The 18,724-nt window shown below is 39.6% G+C and overlaps 1 protein-coding gene across 3 annotated transcripts in view; it reads right to left on the reverse strand.

The window, feature by feature from the left end:
* The window catches only part of CAP2 (cyclase associated actin cytoskeleton regulatory protein 2), a 132,086-nt gene extending 113,930 nt beyond the window's left edge, over positions 1–18,156 (reverse strand). The window contains exons 1-2 of one of the 3 annotated variants that reach the window (XM_070515600.1): positions 17,756–17,849; positions 8,221–8,276 (exon numbers count right to left, since the gene is read on the reverse strand). The gene's annotated coding sequence lies outside the window, so the exon portion shown is untranslated. Of the gene's footprint in view, positions 1–8,220; positions 8,277–17,755 lie in introns of all 3 variants that reach the window. The other 2 variants (XM_044773202.2, XM_044773203.2) reach the window with 2 other exon arrangements.
* Positions 18,157–18,724: the final 568 nt, after the last annotated feature.

The raw sequence follows: 18,724 nt of genomic DNA on the forward strand, positions 1-18,724 counted from the left end.
CACACACCTGTACACAATGTTCATTTCAGCATAGCGACACACACAAAAGAAAGGAAACAACCCAAATGTCCATCAACTGATGAACGCATAAACAAAACGTGGTATATTATACAATGGAACATTATTCAGCAATAAAAAGGAATGAAGTGCTGATACATGCTACAACATGGATGAACCTCAAAAACATTCTGCTAAGTGAAAGAGCCAGACACAGAAGACCATATATTGTATGATTCCATTTATATGAATGTCCCGAAAAAGCACATCTGTAGAGACAGAAAGTAGATTTGTGGTTGTCTAGGGATGGGGATAGGAATGGGGAGTGAGTGTAAATGAGTGCAAAATTTCTATTTGAAGTGATGGAAATGATTCAAAATAGGACTGTGGTGGCAGCTGCACGATGCTGTAAATATACTAATAATCATTGAATCGTGCACTTAACATGGGGGAATTTTATGGTGTGCAAAATGGTACCTCAATAAAGCTTTAAAAAACAAACAAAAAATTAGTAATGCTCCTCTTTATAAAAACAAAGTTGAAAACCAGTTAAATCGGAGTGACTTTGCTGCTCTCATCTCCCAACAAAGTCACAGGTGGTAATTGAACTTAACCAGAGACTGCTCTGAGTGGCCACCCCCTCGCTCCTGGAACTCATTGTAGGGATCACCATAGTGACAGAATAGAACAGCGATTCTCACTGCTCCTCTCTCTCCTGTGCATCAGAATCACTAGGGAGAGATGGGGCTTCCTACATGCAGATTCCTGGGCCCCACTCTCAGCAGTACTAATTCAGTGGTTCTGGGTATTCCCAGCAATCTGCATTTTTAAGAAGCACACTTCAGAGTACAGCGGCCCACACTTTGAGAAATCCAATAATAGAGTTGCCCAGGAATGCTGTGGGTGCATGTGGGGATTGGGGGAGCAGTCAAGAAGGGTGGGCACTCAACTGAGCCCCAGGAAGCAGGGAGGCTACTAAAATCTAGTAAATCTCAAAGAATGAGGAGGTGGTGTTCAGAAGAAGAAAGGTGAGTAAAGGCATTCCTGAGCCTATGCCCAGCATGTGCAAAGACATGGAGGCATTACAGCCTGAAAATATTTATTGAGTGTTCACTATGTGCCCGGAGCTATATAAGAAAGCATGAGAAACAAGGGATTGACGAATAATTAGAAAGAGTGGTAGATAAAGCTGGGAGGAGACTTGGGAATTTACTATGGATGTGACAGTGGAATGAAGATCTGAGAGATGTATACACTGGGCAGGATCTGAGAAAGGATGAAATGGATTAGACGGGGTTGGAAGGGAAAGGGAGAAGGGAGGATGCCTTAAATGTCTTGCTCCCGGGTAGGGTGGTGCCAATGAAAACAGAGATGGGGTGGGGCTGGCCCCATGGCCTAATGGTTAAGTTTGGCATGCTCCATTTTGGCAGCCCAGGTTCAGTTCCCAGGCATGGACCTATACCACTCATCGGCAGTCATGCTGTGCGGGACCCACATACAAAACAGAAGAAGATTGTCAAGGATGTTAGCTCATGGCCAATCTTCCTCAACAGCAACAACAAAGAAATAAAGATAGGGAATGGAGGTGGCTAATGAAGAGGAGGACTCATATCAAGACATGTGAGTCTTAAGTGCCTTCAGTGATATTGAGATAACAGTTGGCAGTTGAAAGTAGGGACATGAAGCTCAGGGGACTTCTGGAATGGAACTATAAGTACTACCTACCTAATAATAACACTTGCCCCAGGATTCTTGGGAAGATTAAAGGAGATGATGAAGTGAACTTTGTGAACTATAAAATGATGCCTAAATGTCATTATTATAATTTATCTCTGAATGCTCCACAGCATCATCACTGATCTGTACCCAACGAGTGCTCAGACTGTGAATTATTATGGCATGTGTTATCACCTCGCCTATCCCCCAAACACGATGACCACAACATCTCACACATACACTTCTAAGGCCCTGTCATAGAACAAATAAACTGCAGAAACATGATTGACTGAAAGGCTTAAAGGGGACAGTATTTCATATGGTCAGTTATTTCTCACAATATGACTCAAAATATTTTACTTTATTAAACCCTGCCATTTTAGTGTTAAGAATGTCATGTCTCTCTGGAATAATAAAGGTAATAAGGTTTGCTGAAATTCCTTCAATCCTAAAATTCACTGGCATTTATTGTAAGATTTATATACAACTGAATAACAGATTCAGCAACTCTCTTAAAAGAAAAACTCTAAGGATCAGTTCTTAAGTGCTAGGCCGGTTTGCTGCATGGACACTTCCAACAGTGCGAGTTTGATCATTTGATTTAAAATAGGCAGGGGATGGATTTGGCCCAAACCCTCTCCTTCAACCCCTTTTTGCTTCTTCATGTGTCTCCAGACTCCCGAGTCTACTTTCATACTTCACTTCGATTTATTACTTGTAACAAAATCAGAATTTTTCAAATAGAGCTGCAGGCCACCAAAAGACTAGAGGTTCTTCTTTTTTGCTCTTTGGATCTGAGAGCCCAAAGTAAAAGGGAAACAGAGAGGGTGAAGAAGAAAGAAAGGAATGGTGGGGTGTTGGGGAAAGGGAAGGCATCAAAAGGAGGAGGGGCTGCCAGCGACGGTCAAGTGGGAATAAGCCCACTAAAGCCCATCCCTAAACTGCTAAAAATGCAAAAAGCAGCTCCCGACTCTGAAAGACAAATAACAGCAGGTGAAGCAAGCAGAGCAAACAAAACTTGAAAAAGGGACTTATTTGGGAGTACGCTTCTGGGTTTTTCCTCTATTCTCTCCAGGGCTGACCCATGGTTGGAACTGTGCAGGAGATGCAGGCAACAGAAACTCCGAGAGAACCCTCCTTTTTGTGGCCAGAAGACCTGGAAAGGAGGTCCCTACAAGTGAAAGAATGTGAGGGAAAGTCCAGGCTTTTTTTTCCCCTCATTTTTCTCTCCCAAGAGTGGCTGCAGCCACAGAACTGTGTGTCAGAACAGCAAGTAGCAGCATAAGCAGCTAAAAGTTTCTTTAAGAGAGACCTAGTCTTACTGCCAGAGGAGCGCCGAGGAGGGCCCTTGTAGCGCAAAGAGTGTGGGGAGAATCCCTGTTATCCTTCCCTCTCACTTTTCTCTCACTGCTTCTTTGCCCTGAGCATGGCCCCAGCCTTGGCGAACTATACTGCAGCAGCGAGACAGCTAAAACTTCAAGAGAAACCCAATCTTCCAGGCCAGAAGACCAGGAAAGAAACGGGCAGGAGAGTGTGGGAGGAAACCCAGAGAGGAGAGAGCTGAAGAAGGGGATCCTCTGACTGTGTGCATGAAGCAGTGCAAGCCCTAGTCTTGCCCCTGAGCTGTGCACGTGTGGGACAGATCTAAAGCCTTTGAGAACTGGACTACCAGATAAGCCACTGCTCAAGTTCCAGACTAACCTCTAAATAGCACTTCCATGGGACCCAAAGCAGCACAGCAAAGACTTTGAAAAACGGACTGATGTTGGAACCTTGCCCTCAGAATGCAAGACACAACTGGGTTGATCGCCTGGTTAAAAAAAATAATAATTGAGCATTTCAAAAGGACCCAGAGTCTCATAACATAATGCTCAAAATATCCAGAATCCAATCCAAAAATATTTGACATGCAAAGGACAGGGGAAATGTGATGAACTCTCAAGAGAAGACAATCAATAAATGCCAACACCAAGATGACACAGACTTTGAAATGATCAGAGAGATTTGCAGGAGCTATTTTAACTATGCTCCAGGAGATAAAGGTAAATACTCTTGAAACAAATGGAAAGATAGAAGTTCTCCACAGAGACAAAGAACCTATAAAAAGAAACAGGTGAAAATTTTAGAACTGAAAAATACAATAACAAAAAAAAACGCACTGGATGGGCTCAATAGCAGAATGGAGATGACAGAGGGATGTGACAGTGAACTTGATGATATAGATATTATATATTATCCAGCTTGAAGAACAGAGAGAAAAAAGGTTAAACAAATAAAATGAACAGAGCCTAAGAGGCCTATGGGACAACATTAAAGGTATAAGATTAGTGTCATTGGAATTCCAGGAGAGGACAAAGAGATTGAGGTAGAAAACATACTTAAAGAAATAATGACCCAAAACTTCCCAAACTTGGTGAAGGCGAAACAATTACAGATTCAAACAGTGCTATCTGTCTGGTTATTTCACACATACATGCATACACACATAATACCTCACAGTGAGTGCCTCCAAAGAGGGAATAAGAAAGATGAGTAAAGCAAAGATATAACTGCCTACGAAGAAATAAATAAAGTGTGACGGGCTAGCATCCCCTTATGAGAGGTGTCACAGGTACCAAGACCTATAATTCGTAAATGTCTTCCCTAAATCTAGCAGAACAAGGAGCCACTAGAACCATGTCCATCAATAAATTCGTTCATTTACAAACAACAAACTTTCAGAAAGTGTTTGCCACATTACAGACTCATGATTTTTGGTCAGAAAACAGAGGCAGGGCGAGCTACAAAGGAATTTTCAAATTTTTACTTGTATGTAACCTAGAAGAATTTTCTAAAACCCTCTTGCACATTTTAAGATGTACATGTACAAACTTTCACCAAAATGTGAACAGCTGTGAAGAAGGTAACTTCCAGCACTCTGTAAATACTGACATATAAAAGTAGAACTATTTTATCACTCACTGAAATATGTCTGTTGAAATTCATCATTATTCATTTAAAAAGAATGCACAAACAGGCTGCAATTTGACATTCACAAATTTTGCATAATTGCATTTCTTCCTCGAACTTAGATTTCCATTCTTCTTGCCGTATAGAAGTTTATCCTAGTTTTATATATTTTATGCTTTAATGTCATTTTTTCATTACCTTATCATACTTTTCTACATCAAAAATATGTAGGTAAACAAATTTAAATTCAATGGCAAAAAGAATGCTCTTCTGATTGTTACCATTGTAACTATTATTAGACTGCAACACATCAAAAGAACACAAATACTACAAATGTTGACACATCATTACTAAATGTAAATAAAAAGTATTTTTTCATTGGAAACCCCTCTCTTTTGAGCACTTTTATTTTTCAATTATTTCACGCATACGTGGATGAGTATACTTCTTAGTAGAATGAGTCAAGGTTGAACAACAATTTGATTCTTAATTTTTGTTTTTATCAGTGTAAATTCTGGGAAACTATGTTCATATAAACCAAGAGACGGGAATGGATGAAATTTTGTAATAGAAATGTCACTGAATTCTTTGAACTCCTTTTGAGTTACAGACTAAACATCACATGGTGATGAAATATCAAAAATTATTTTAATTGTCAATGTAAGGAAAAACTAAGGAAGACTCAATTGCTGTCCCTCTCTCACTCTGGAAGAAGCCAGTTTTACATCCATTAAGCAAATTCATTTCAGCATTCCTATCAATAATCTCCTTTGAAATGATTGTAGACTTTTCTGGCTCTCTCGTTTTTCAATATGTTTAAAAATATTCATTTTTCATTTGTATGAGAGTCATGATTTCATCCTCTTTTAAATTTTTCCTTTAACATCAGTTTATGATTTGATTAGATTGACCGTCTGTTGTTTCTTTTTTTTAACAAAGATTTAGAAAACACACGATTTGCAATGTCCAAGCATTAGAATCATTCACTTTCTCACTCCTAAAGCTGATAATCTGAAATGCCCTCCTTTTGCCCTCCACACCCCGTAGATTTTTATATCCTTGAACAATGCAATTTAGTAAAATGGGTTAGAGATAGGCCTTTTAGTAAAATGAACTAGTAAGATGGGTTAGAAATAGGCTTTCCTTATGTCAAGTGAGAGAAAGGCGATTATGGAAAAGAAGGTGGGAAAGAGAACCTGCTTCTCTATCACAGAGACCAGTCTGAGGAAAAAGTACATTTGGAAGATGATTTGGAAATCTTCTCAAAAACCTGTGAGCACGTACCTTTGGGAAGTCTTCGTGCATAGTTAAGGTACAGTTTGAAGACTGCTGGTCTAAACTAAGAAGCATAAAAATGAGTCCCATCCCTAAGTCTATATTCCCTAGGCTCATTTGCATTAAAAAACCTCTTTTTTAAAGTTTTCAGTTACCAAAGAACTTTAATTAGATAATCATCCACCTTCTATTCAGAAGAGACACTGAGGGAAGAGGAGTCTTAATGAAGGGAGAGGCCACTCTAAAGCAGGATGGAAGAAGGGGCTTGTCCACAGCAGGAACTTGGAACAGCCAGAGTGTATGATGACAATACTAAGAAACAAAGAGGAAGAAATGGAAATGGAGAAGGAATTAAAAGCCAAACTTTAAAAATTTTGCCTAAATACTTGTGTACCTGCACCATACCCCCAAAAATCTCTAGCCAGAGCTTCTAGCATGCTAGAAGTTGATGCCAGGAGAAAGCTGTCTGCGTTTAGTCTACCTAATGCCAAGCAACCAATTAGATGGACTTTTCCATCAACATACTCACTAGGCCAGATATCTGAGCTTCCTGCCACTGGAGAGAAGTGAGAAGTACCAGACAGTATTCATTAGATGGAAAGATCACCCTTATATCACACTAACACCTTACCTACACACTCTGGGCAATACATAGGCTTCTACACATAACGTGGACAGCCTCAACTACACATCAGACTATGATCAGACTGAAATATGCATTCACCACTTGGAAGCCTCCTTTACGCCATTAAGGAAATCTCATTGGCCAGTTTTCTTAGCGTGGTTCAATTTGACTATTTCTTCTGGCCTTAGAGTAAAAGAATCAATTTATCTCCTAAGAATGCAGTAATTCTCCTCTGAATAAAACTAAATAGAAACAAAGTTGGAACTACTCAGGAAGTAGATCCTTTGAGACCTATGTTCACAGCTTAGGTCATCTCCTGTCCATCATCTCTTCCTTCACTGACATTCATTTTTGCATCCCCAGTGATTTTCACTATGCTGGGCATATAACAGTCATTCAACATAGGGGAATGAGTAAATAATCAGTGGACCCCACAGTTTCTCTGGATTTCCAAGTGGACTGATACAAAGTAATAAAGGTTATTCTCTCATTAAACTGTGTACTAGTATAGACACAAGACAATCAGTTATCCATGGACTACAAGGTCTGTCTTTGGAGTCTCCAGCATCTAGCTTCTCCAGGGACCATCCTCCTCTTCGATACTGCCATTCTGACCACTTCCCTTCTATTTTCAGTCTCCCAGAACCCTCCTGCTCTTTAATACACTTTCCTATCAAAACATGAATGACTTTTGATCAGACTGTTATAATTGCAGAATGGCCTTTAAGTTCTGCAAACTTGGGGGCTAATAGGAACCTCAAAGTTTACCTAATTCATCGACTCATCAGAAAGGTGTGAAATTTTAAGAATTAGGGTTCCTGTACATTTTCCACTTAGCTAAGTGGTCAATGAGAAGCCAGAATTATTAGATGCCTAACTATCTAGACAGGGCAGATGAAGACCCCATCCATAATAATCAAATCTTCTTCTGGTTTTAGACAGCTTCCTATGTTCCTCCCTATATAAGTCTGTGTAATGAAAGGGAAACTGTCCTATTATACAATTTCTCAGCAAAAGGAGATATGTTTTCTATACATGGCAAAAGGATCTACTTAAGAAAAACAAAACAAAATGGAACTCCCCTGGATATAAAAGCTCCCGTAACAAAAGGACAACTGTTGTATGACTCCACTTATATGAGGCACCCAGGATGGGCAAATTCATAGAGACAGGAAGTAAAATAGTGGTTAGCATGGGCTGGGGGGAGGGGAGAATGAGGAGTTGTTTAATGGGTGCAGAGTTTCAATTTGGGATGATGAAAAAGTTCTGGAAATGGATGATGCTGATGTTTGCACAACTTTGTGAATGTACTTCACGCCACTAAATTATACACTTTAAAATGGTTAAAATGGTAAATTTTATGTTACATATATTTTACCACCAAAAAAACTTTTAAAAATTCCCTTTATAATGGCATATTCTGACCTTAGGGTGCTTTTCCTCTTCTTAAGTATAAGTAGAAATATCCTAAATGAGCTGCAAAAGCTCAGAGCCTGAATCAGGGCAGACTGGAAAGTGCTCAAGGCTAAAACACCAGATTTCCAGTTGGCTCCTTGTTATCAGAATAACCAAACTAAATCATGTTAGAAATACTGGATTATCCATCAGGATACACAAACAAGGAAAATGTCAGCGAAGGTTAGTAACCACTTACGTACCTTGCTTAAAGCAATCTCTCTTTGATTCAATAGTTAACGTTGTCCTCTGTTCCCTCCTAAACTCAGGTGATAAAAGGAGATGAAGATGCTCATGAATGATTGGGTCAAGTGGTCCTGCTGTGAAAATCACTTGTAAAGTTTTAGATTACGTTTTCCCCCATTTCTTAGGATATGAGAAAATAGATATTACAATTAGAATTTAAACAGAATGAAAAGTCAGGCTCTCAGCTCTAATCACTTTATCTAGTTTAGGGAAATGAAGAAGCTGGGTATATAGCATTAATGTATGCACTGGAAAAAGAATCAACTTTTTTTTTGTCATCAAAACACATGGCACATTCAAATTTACACAGAAATGCCGAGACAGATGGAAAAAAGTCTTCAAAACAGCACTCTTTGTAATAGAAAAACGTGGGAACCAATCCAAATGCCTATCAAGAACAGAATGAATAAATAAATTGTGGAATATTTGCCAAGAAATACTATATAGCCACATGTAACAATAGGGAAAATTCTTAACAATGCTGAGTTTTTAAAAAGTGAGAAGGTTATACATAACTTTTTTATAAATCAAAAAACAAACAAAACTAAACAACATATTGCTTAGGAACACATACATATGTCAGAAAACTGTATTACAATAAAACTAGGGAATTATTAACACAAAATTCAGGGATGGGGGGACATGGGGAACAGCATAGGCGAAGAGTGCAAAGAAAGATGCAACATATAGGTAACAATCCAGTTCTTTTGTTCTAGCCTTCTGTTTATTTTCTTTAACAGCTTTGTCGAGATATAACTCACATATGATACAATTCACCCACTTGAAGTGTACAATTCAATGATATGAGCAACCATCACCACAGTCGATTTTAGAACATTTTCATCAACTCAAAAAGAAACCTTGTACCCTTTAACTATCACCCCCAACCCCCAGCCCTAAGCAACCACTAATCTACTTTCTGTCTCTACAGAGTTCCCCGTTCTGGACATTTTCATATGAACAGAATTATACACTATGTGGTCTTTTGTGACTAGCTTCTTTCACTTAGAATAATGTTTTCAAGGTTCATATGTGTTGTATCACATATCAGTACTTTGCTCCTTTTTTATGGCCAAGTAATATCCCATTATATGGATATACTACATTTTATTTATCCATTCATCAGTTGATGGACATTGGGTTGTTTCCATCTTCTGGCTATTAAGAATGGTGCTGGTTTCAGAGAAGTGGAGGCTGGGGGAAGCACAGGTAAAGGACAGCACCCCTCCCCCTGCCCAGTGCTCCAGATCTACCATTGGCCAGAGGGTTGCACAGTGAGGAAAGCAGTCAGTGGCCAGAGCTGGGGAGCCCCTGATCATGCTGGGCCCAGAATTCACATCGTGTGATCCCCACCCAGTGAAGGCACGTGGCAGCAGCGACCAGATAATAACACCACACAGAGACAAAAATCGACACCATCAAGCAGTATGAGAAAGTATATTAAACCTCCAGACCATAAGGAAAATGACAAATGCCCAGAAACTAACCCTGAAGACACAGAAATCCATAACCTAAATGACAAAGAATTTAAAATAGCTATCATAAAAAAAACTCAACAAGTTACGAGAAAACACAGAAAGACAAATAACGAATTCAGGAGCTTCTTCACAAAAGAGATGGAAATTTTACAGAAGAACGAATCAGAATTGTTGGAGATGAAAAACACAATGGATGAGATAAAAAAAATTTGGACTCCCTAAACAACACAACTGACAATATGGAAGACTGAATTAGCAATTTAGAAGACAATACCATAGACATGTTTCAGAGGGAGAAGAAGAGAGAACTAAGACTAAAATGAAATGAAGAAGTTCTCAGAGAAATATCTGACTCAATTAGGAAATGCAACATAAGGATTGTAGGTATTCAATAGGGAGAAGAGAAGGAGAATGTAGGACAAAGCTTGTTCAAAGAAATAATAGCAGAGAATTTCCCAAACCTGGGGAAGAAGATGGAAATCCACATGAAAGAAGCTATCAGAAGTCCCAACTATGTTAATGCAAAAAGACCTACTGCAAGGCATACAGTAGTAAAGCTGGCAAAAGTCAATGACAAAGAAAAAAATACTAAGGGCAGCAAGGGAGAAGAAAATAACTTACAAAGGAACCTCTATCAGGCTTTCAGCAGATTTCTCAGCAGAAACCTTATAAGCTAGGAAAGAGTGGAATGATATAGTCAAAATCCTGAAAGACTAAAACTTTCAGCCAAGAATACTCTATCCAGCAAAAATTTCCTTCAGATATGACAGAGAAATAAAAACTTTCCCAGATAAACAAAAGCTAAAGGAGTTCATTGCCACAAGACGCCCCCCCCCATCAGAAATCTTCAAGGCCCTCATATCTGAAAGGAAAAAAAAAGCAGGAAAAGAGGCTACAAAGCCCTGAGCACAGAGATGAATAGGTAGGCAATAACCAGAAAATGGCAGCTCTCTATCAGATCAGATTGGTAAACACTTAACTTTTATATCAAGGATAACGAAAAGGAAAACACCAAACTAAAACTTATCTCATCATTTTAACCACAAACTCACAACACAAGATGGAATAAGACATGACAAAAATAATTTAGAAGGGGAAGAGGAAAGGGACAGAATCAGTATAGTCTAAGGAAATAAGAGACAATCATAAAATGGACTATCTCATCTACAGACTTTTTATATGAACCTAATGGTAACCACTAAACAAATAATTAGACAGAGACATACATGACAAACAAGGAGAAGATGAAGAAAACCAACACAGAAAACTACCTAACCAAATCAGTAGTTCAAAATACATGCGACTAGAAAAAAAGGAAATGCAGAAGAACTGGAAAACTCACACTAAGATGGCAGTATTTAGCCCTCATATATCAATAATCACTCTAAATGTAAATGGACTGAATTATCCAATCAAAAGACACAGAGTGACAGGATGGATTAAAGAACAAGACACAACAATACGCTGTCTCGAGGAAACACATCTCAGCTCTAAAGACAAATATAGGCTCAGAGTGAAGGGATGGAAGACTATACCCCAAGCTAATGGCAAACAAAAGAAAGCAGGCATTGCCATACTTATATCAGACAAAGTAGACTTCAAGATAAAACAGGTAAAGAGAGACATAGAGGGGCAGGATATAATGAAGAGACACTCCACCAAGAAGACATCACACTTATAAACATATATGCACCCAACATAGGAGCACCAAAGTACATAAAGCAACTATTAACACACCTAAAAGGAGATATTACAACAACACAAAAATAGTAGGGGACCTCAACACCCCACTTACTTCAATGGATAGATCATTCAGACAAAAAGCCAACAAGGAGACAGTGGAATTAAATGAAAAACTAGACCAGATGAACTTAATAGATATATAGAGAGCACTCCATCCAAAAACAGCAGAATATACATTCTTCTCAAGCACACTGGGAACATTCTCAAGGACAGACCATGTACTGGGAAATAAGGCAAACCTTAACAAACTTAAGAAGATTGAAATCATATCTATTATCTTATCCAAACATAATGCTATGAAACGAGAAATCAACTACAAGAAAAAAGCAGGAAAAGGGCCAAAAATGTGGAGACTAAACAACATGCTACTGAACAACCAATGTGTTGTCAAAGAAATAAAGAGAGAATTAAAAAAATATTTGGAGACAAGTGAGAATGAAAACACACAATATCAACTCATGGGATGTAGCAACAGCAGTCCCAAGAGGGCAATTTATAGCAATACAGGCCCACGTGAACAAACAAGAAAAAGCTCAAATAAACTATCTTAAACTACACCTAACAAAATTAGAAAAAAGAAGAACAAACAAAGCCCAAACTCAGCAGAAGGAGGGAAATAATAAAAATTAGAGCAGAAATAAAAGAAATTGAAACAAAAAAGACTGTAGAAAGCATCAGTGAAACACAGAGCTGGTTCTTTGAGAAGATAAAATTGACAAACCTTTAGCTAGACTCACTAAGAAAAAAAGAGAGAAGGCTCAAATAAATAAAATTAGAAATAAAAGAGGTGAAATTACAATGGATACCACAGGAAGACAAAAAATTATAAGAAACTATTATGAAAAACTATATGCCAACAAACTGGACAATCCAGAAGAAACGGATAAATTCTTAGACTCTTACAACCTCCCAAAACTGAATCAAGAAGAAATAGAGAATCTGAATAGAACAATCACAAGTAAGAGATTGAAACAGTAATCAAAAACCCCCCTAAAGAATAAAAGGTCAGGACCAGTCAACTTCTCTGGAGAATTCTACCAAACATTCAAAGAAGATTTATTACCTATTCTTCTCAAACTATTCCAAAAAAATTAAGGAAGACGGAAATATTCGTAGCACATGCTATGAGGCCAACATCACCCTCCAAAGCCAGACAAGGACAACACAAAGAAGGAAAATTACAGGCCAATATCACTGATGAACATAGATGCAAAAATCCTCAACAAAATATTGACAAACCTAATACAACAATACAATAAAAAGATCATATACCAAGATCAAGTGGGATTCATACTAGGGACACAGAGATGGTTCAACATCCACAAATCAATCAATGTGATACACTAGATTAACAAAATGAGGAACAAAAACCAATGATCATCTCCACAGACACAGAGAAAGCAATTGACAAGATCCAACATCCATTCATGATAAAAACTCTCAATAAAATGGGTATAGAAAGAAAGTAACTCAACATGATAACGGCCATATATGACAAACCCACAGCCAACATCATACTCAATGGGGAAAAACTGAAAGTCATCCCTCTGAGAACAGGAACAAGACAAGGGTGCCCACTCTCACCATTCTTATTCAACATAGTACTAGAGGTTTTGGCCAGAGCAATTAGGCGGGAAAAAGAAATAATAGGAATCCAAATAGGCAATGAAGAAGTGAAACTCTAACTGTTTGCAGATGACTTGATTTTATATATAGAAAACTCTAAGAATCCATCAGAAAACTATTAGAAATAATCAACAACTACAGAAAAGTTGCAGAGTACAAAGTCGACCTAAAAAAATCAGTGGCATTTCTATACTCTCATAACGAACTAACAGAACAACTCAAGAATACAATCCCATTTACAATCACAACAAAAAGAATAAAATACCTGGGAATAAATTTAACCAAGGAAGTGAAAGACCTTTGCAAAGAAAACTATAAGACATTACTGAAAGAAATCGATTAATGACATAAAGAAATGGAAAGATATTCCATGCACATGGATTGGAAGAATAAACATAGTTAAAATGTCCAGACTACATAAAGCAATCTACAGATTCAATGCAATCCCAATCAGAATCCCAATGACACTCTTCACAGAAATAGAACAAAGAATCTTAAAATTCAAATGGGGCAACAAAAGACCCCGAATAGCCAAAGCAATCCTGAGAAACAAGAACAAAGCTGGTGGTGTTGCAATCCCTGACTTCAAAATATATTACAAATCTACAGTAATCAAAACAGCATGGTACTGGTACAAGAACAGGCACACAGATCAATGGAACAGAATTGAAAGCCCAGAAATAAAACCACACATCTATGAACAGCTAATCTTCAACAAAAAGAACATACAATGCAAAAAGGAAAGACTCTTCCATAAACGATGCTGGGGAAACTGGATGGCCACATGCAAAAGAATACAAGTAGACCATTATCTTTCCCCATACACAAAAATAGACTCAAAATGGACCAAAGACTTGAAGGTAAGATCTGAAACCATAAAACTTCTGGAAGAAAATACAGGCAGTACACTCTCTGACATCAGACTTAAAAGGATCTTTTCGAATACCATGTCTACTCAGACAAGGGAAAAAAAGAAAAAAACAAGTGGGACTTCATCAGACTAAAGAGCTTCTGGAAGGCAAAGGAAACCAAGATCAAAATGAAAAACAACTCACCAATTGGGAGGAAATATTTGCAAATCATGTATCTGATAAGGGGTTCATCTTCATAATATATAAAGAACTCACACAAATGAACTACAAAAAAACAAACCAACCCAGTCAAAAAGTGGACAGAGGATATGAACAGACATTTTTTTCAAAGAAGATATACAGATGGCCAATAGGCACATGAAAAGATGCTCAACATCACTAATCATCAGGGAAATACAAATCAAAACTACACTTAGATATCATCTTACACCCATTAGAATGGCTATAATACCAAGATAAAAAACAACAAATGTTGGAGAGGTTGTGGAGAAAAGGGAACCCTCATCCGCTGCTGGTGGGAATGCAAACTGGTGCAGCCACTGTGGAAAACAGTATGGAGATTTCTCAAAAAACTAAAAATAGAAATACCAGATGACCCAGCTATCCCACTACTGGGTATTTATCCAAAGAACTTGAAATCAAAAATACAAAGAATTATGCACCCCTATGTTCATTGCAGAATTATTCACAATAGCCAAGATGTGGAAGCAACCCAAGTGCCCACTGACTGCTGACTGGATAAATAAGATGTGGCATATATATACAATGGAATACTATTCAGCCATAAAAAAAGAAAATCGTCCCATTTGCAACCACATGGATGGACCTTGAGGGCATTATGTTAAGTGAAATCAGCCAGACGAGAAAGACAAACATCACATGATTTCACTCACATGTGGAAGATAAACAAACTTACGGACAATGGGAACAAATTAGTGGTTACAAGGGGAAGCGGGGTGATGGGGCACACTTATATGGTATTGACAAATAATAATGTACAACTGAAATTTCACAATGTTATAAGCTATTATGACCAAAACTTTTTAAAATGGTTAAAATGGTAAAAAAAAAAAAAAAAAAAAAAGAATGCTGCTGGTTTACACATTTGTGTATAGGTTTTTGTGTGGACATATGCTTTCATTTCTCTTGGGTATGTACACTTAGAGTGAAATTCCTGTATCATATGGTAACTGTATGTTTAACTTTTGAGGATCTGTCAAAGTGTTTTCCAAAGCAGCCGCACCATTGGTATTCTCACCAGCAATGCATAAGGGTTCCAGTTCCTCCACATCCTCATCAACACTTATTATCTGACTTTTTTATTCTAGCCATCCTAGTGGGTGGGAAGTGGTATCTCATTGTAGTTTTGACTTGCATATCTCTGATGAATAATGCTGTTGAGCATCTTTTCTTGTGTTTTTTGACAATCTGTATATCTTCTTTAGAGAAATATCCATTCAGATCCTTTGACCATTTGTATATGAGTTATTTATCTTTTTATTATTGAGTTGTAAGAGTTCTTTATATATTTTGGATGCAAGTCCCTTATCAGATACATGATTTTGAAATATTATCTCCCATTCTGGGGCTTATCTTTTCAGAATTATCTTGTATTAAGCTCTAGCTTTTAAAGTTGCGATGGGGTCCCAGGTGGTCATTTGAATATAATGTTTATAGCTTACATAAATTTAGTATATTATTTTTATATATAAAATATTACATAATTAATGACTTTAAAACAAAACATCATGCATAAAGATGTCTGTTAGGAAATACTCAAGACAAAACAAAATACTATAGTGCCCCAAATAGATGAATGCTACTCTTGAAGGCATTTAACTTAACTTCCAGGCACTCAGAGAATCTGACTCATTAATCCTTTCAAAATTTCTTCACCGAACTCTACCACAGGGTAGCTGGTAGTAAACTACTACCAACAGGACAAGCCTGCCCCTTCTCCCCTCCTGTTTTCATGTCTCCCCCTCCTCTGCCAAACCAAGAATGATTTTTACATTTTTAAATGCCTGGAAAAAAAGAAGACTATTTTGTTACTGGTGAAAATTAGATTAACTTCAAATTTCAGAGTCCCTACATAAAGTGAAACAGAGCCACCTCATTCCTTTATGTATTGTCTACGGCTGCTTTTAAGCTACAACGGCATAGCTGAGTAGTTACTAAAGAGACCATATGACCAGCAAAGCCTACAAATTTACTATCTAGCCCTTTACTCAAAAAGTTTGCCAAATCTTAGACTATATCAGCAAATTAAATTACTTCTCGCTTCAACCATGAGCGGCAAAAACCTATTTCCTACTAGCCAAGACCACCTTGATAGTCACCTTCATGATTTCTCACAGTCAATTTCTTTTTCTCTTTCTCTTTAATAAATATTTACATGACACCTTGATTCAAATTTTATTAAGGAGTTTTAAACTTGGGGATTCACGGAGCAGTCTTTCCCTGCAAAATACGCAGTATCTTCAAGAAGTCACGATCCAGCCACACTCAAGCTATCAAGTTACTGTAACAAACTTTTATTGCCTGCTCATCACATGCTGAGTCAAGCACTGTTTGGTGCTGTAAGAACTACCAAAAACCCCATCCTTGCCCTCAAGAGGCTTACAGTCTCATTAGAGTCTAGTAACTATAAGAACAATTTCCCCAAAGATCACTCCACTGGTGTAATCTTACATGAAGTGGGCTTAGATATTTTACCAAGAACTCTGAGGCACGTTCCTAAATTAAAGAAATCTATATAAGCCATAAAGAAATAGTACTCTGCAAACAACTCTGGTAAACCATGGTGCATAAGGCCCCCAGGCTTCTGCATTCCCGTGACTACATAAGCAAAGGTGCTTGATCTTTTTGCTAAGTGTTCATCTCGCGCTCTGGCTGTTCAGACCTAATCCTAGTTCAATACCCTAAATGCAGTCACCTATTTTTACTCATTTTAAAGAATGCACCAATTCAAATACTGCTAAAATTTGCAGCCTATTTGTGATGCCAGACACCAGTCTAATGAGAATAAAGGAAAGGCCATCTGAATATGTTCTTTTTAGCCCAAAAAGTGATGAAAATGCGGCTATTTCTAAGAACAATCGTCTACCCAAAGCAGTCAGAGACCTAGCTGTGAGGTGCCCTTTTCAGAGCTGTGCCTCACTGCCTCAGTTGCCTTTGCATGTTTTTAAAGTGACTCATTGCCTCAAGTCAGGTTCTGCAGAGAAGCCAGGTCTGTTTCATTCTAGCACTTTCTGATCGAGGTGGCGAGGGTCAGATCCAGTGCAATGACAGCCCCCCCCGCCCCACATACACGCACCCCAGAGCCGAGGGAGAACCCCCAAACTTGGGCCGGGCGCGCGGCAGCTCCGAGGGCGAAGCCGCGGCCACCCGCCCGGCCCCAGCCCGGAGTCCCGAGCCCCGAGCCCGCCCCCGCCCGCACCGACTGCCGCGCGGCCCGGGCGCCCGGAGCGGGGCCGGCGGCGGGGGCAGGGCGCGCCGCGGCGCTGACCCACATGGAGCGGCCGCCCGCGCCCGGGTTCCAGGCGCCCAGGTCCCCGCTCCCGCCCGCGTCCCTGCACCAGGTCCCCGGCGTCCGGGCCCCGCAGCGCCCGCGCCCGCGCCCGGGCTGCCTTTATTCCTCGCGCCTCCGCCGCGTCGCGGCCCCCTCTTCACCCCACCCATTCGGCGCAACTTCCGAGCGCCGGCCGCGGGGCGCCCCCCGCACCTGCACCCCCGCCCGCCCCCCGTCACGGGCCCGGCCGCTCCAGGATTACCTGCCTGGGGGTCCCGGGGTCCTGTCCTCGGCAATGCAAATCCGTGTTCGGCCACTTGCACCCTCCTCCCGCCTGCCCTCCTCCCCTCCGCCTCCTCCCCCCTGAAAAGGAGTCGGTGTCAGTCACGCTGCTCCTGGGGAGAGTCGCCGGCGGCTTCCGGGAGCTCCAAATACAGACAAGCCGAGGGGGAGAGAGAGAGAGGGAGGGAGAGCAAAGCTAAGCGGGTGGCGAGTAGAAATAAAGGGGAGCAGAGAGGAGAGGCGGATGGAGGAAGGGAGGGGCAGATGGGCCGTGGGAGAAAAGAGAGGGAGATGGGGAGGCAGAGGAAGGGAAGCACAGCCTGCCAAGAGCCAGGCTATGGAAGACATGAATTCACCGCATCCGGCAGCCTTGCAAAGTGTGGAAAGATCCGGGAGGCTCCTGCCGAAGGAGCCCCAGATGGACTGGATCCTCAAAGACTTGTGCAGAGAAATGATGGGTCCCTAGGAAGCAGGAGAGCGGCCTGTGAGTCCCCCAACCCCGATATATGGATAAAGGCCCTGGCAGAAGATGGAGTTGGACATTTAATGCTTTAGCTAGCCATCGAGTTCAGAGGCACTCATATCTTGTAACAACATTCTTTTTAATGTATTTTACATGCGCCTTTCAAAGAAAAAGAAATTGTCTGGTTATTTAAAAACAAATGTACCCCAAACCAATCTATTTTTATGTGTGTATTTGTGGCCATTTCACCTTTATATATTGATTACGATTACAAAATTGGAGGCTTTTTACTTTTTTGTTAATACTATTAGAAGAAAAACGGTGATTTTCAATTTTCATCAGTTTATTGCAATCTAAAAAAGTGGACTTGAAGCTCTTCATTGAATGAATGCCAGGAAAATAATTACAGACAAGAGAGAAAGGGCGAGGAAATGTAACTGATACTTCTTAAGGCAAAATTTCCAAACAAACAAGGATGAATGTCTA

The sequence above is a fragment of the Equus asinus genome, chromosome 8 (assembly GCF_041296235.1).
Source record: "Equus asinus isolate D_3611 breed Donkey chromosome 8, EquAss-T2T_v2, whole genome shotgun sequence".
Taxonomy (NCBI): domain Eukaryota; kingdom Metazoa; phylum Chordata; class Mammalia; order Perissodactyla; family Equidae; genus Equus; species Equus asinus.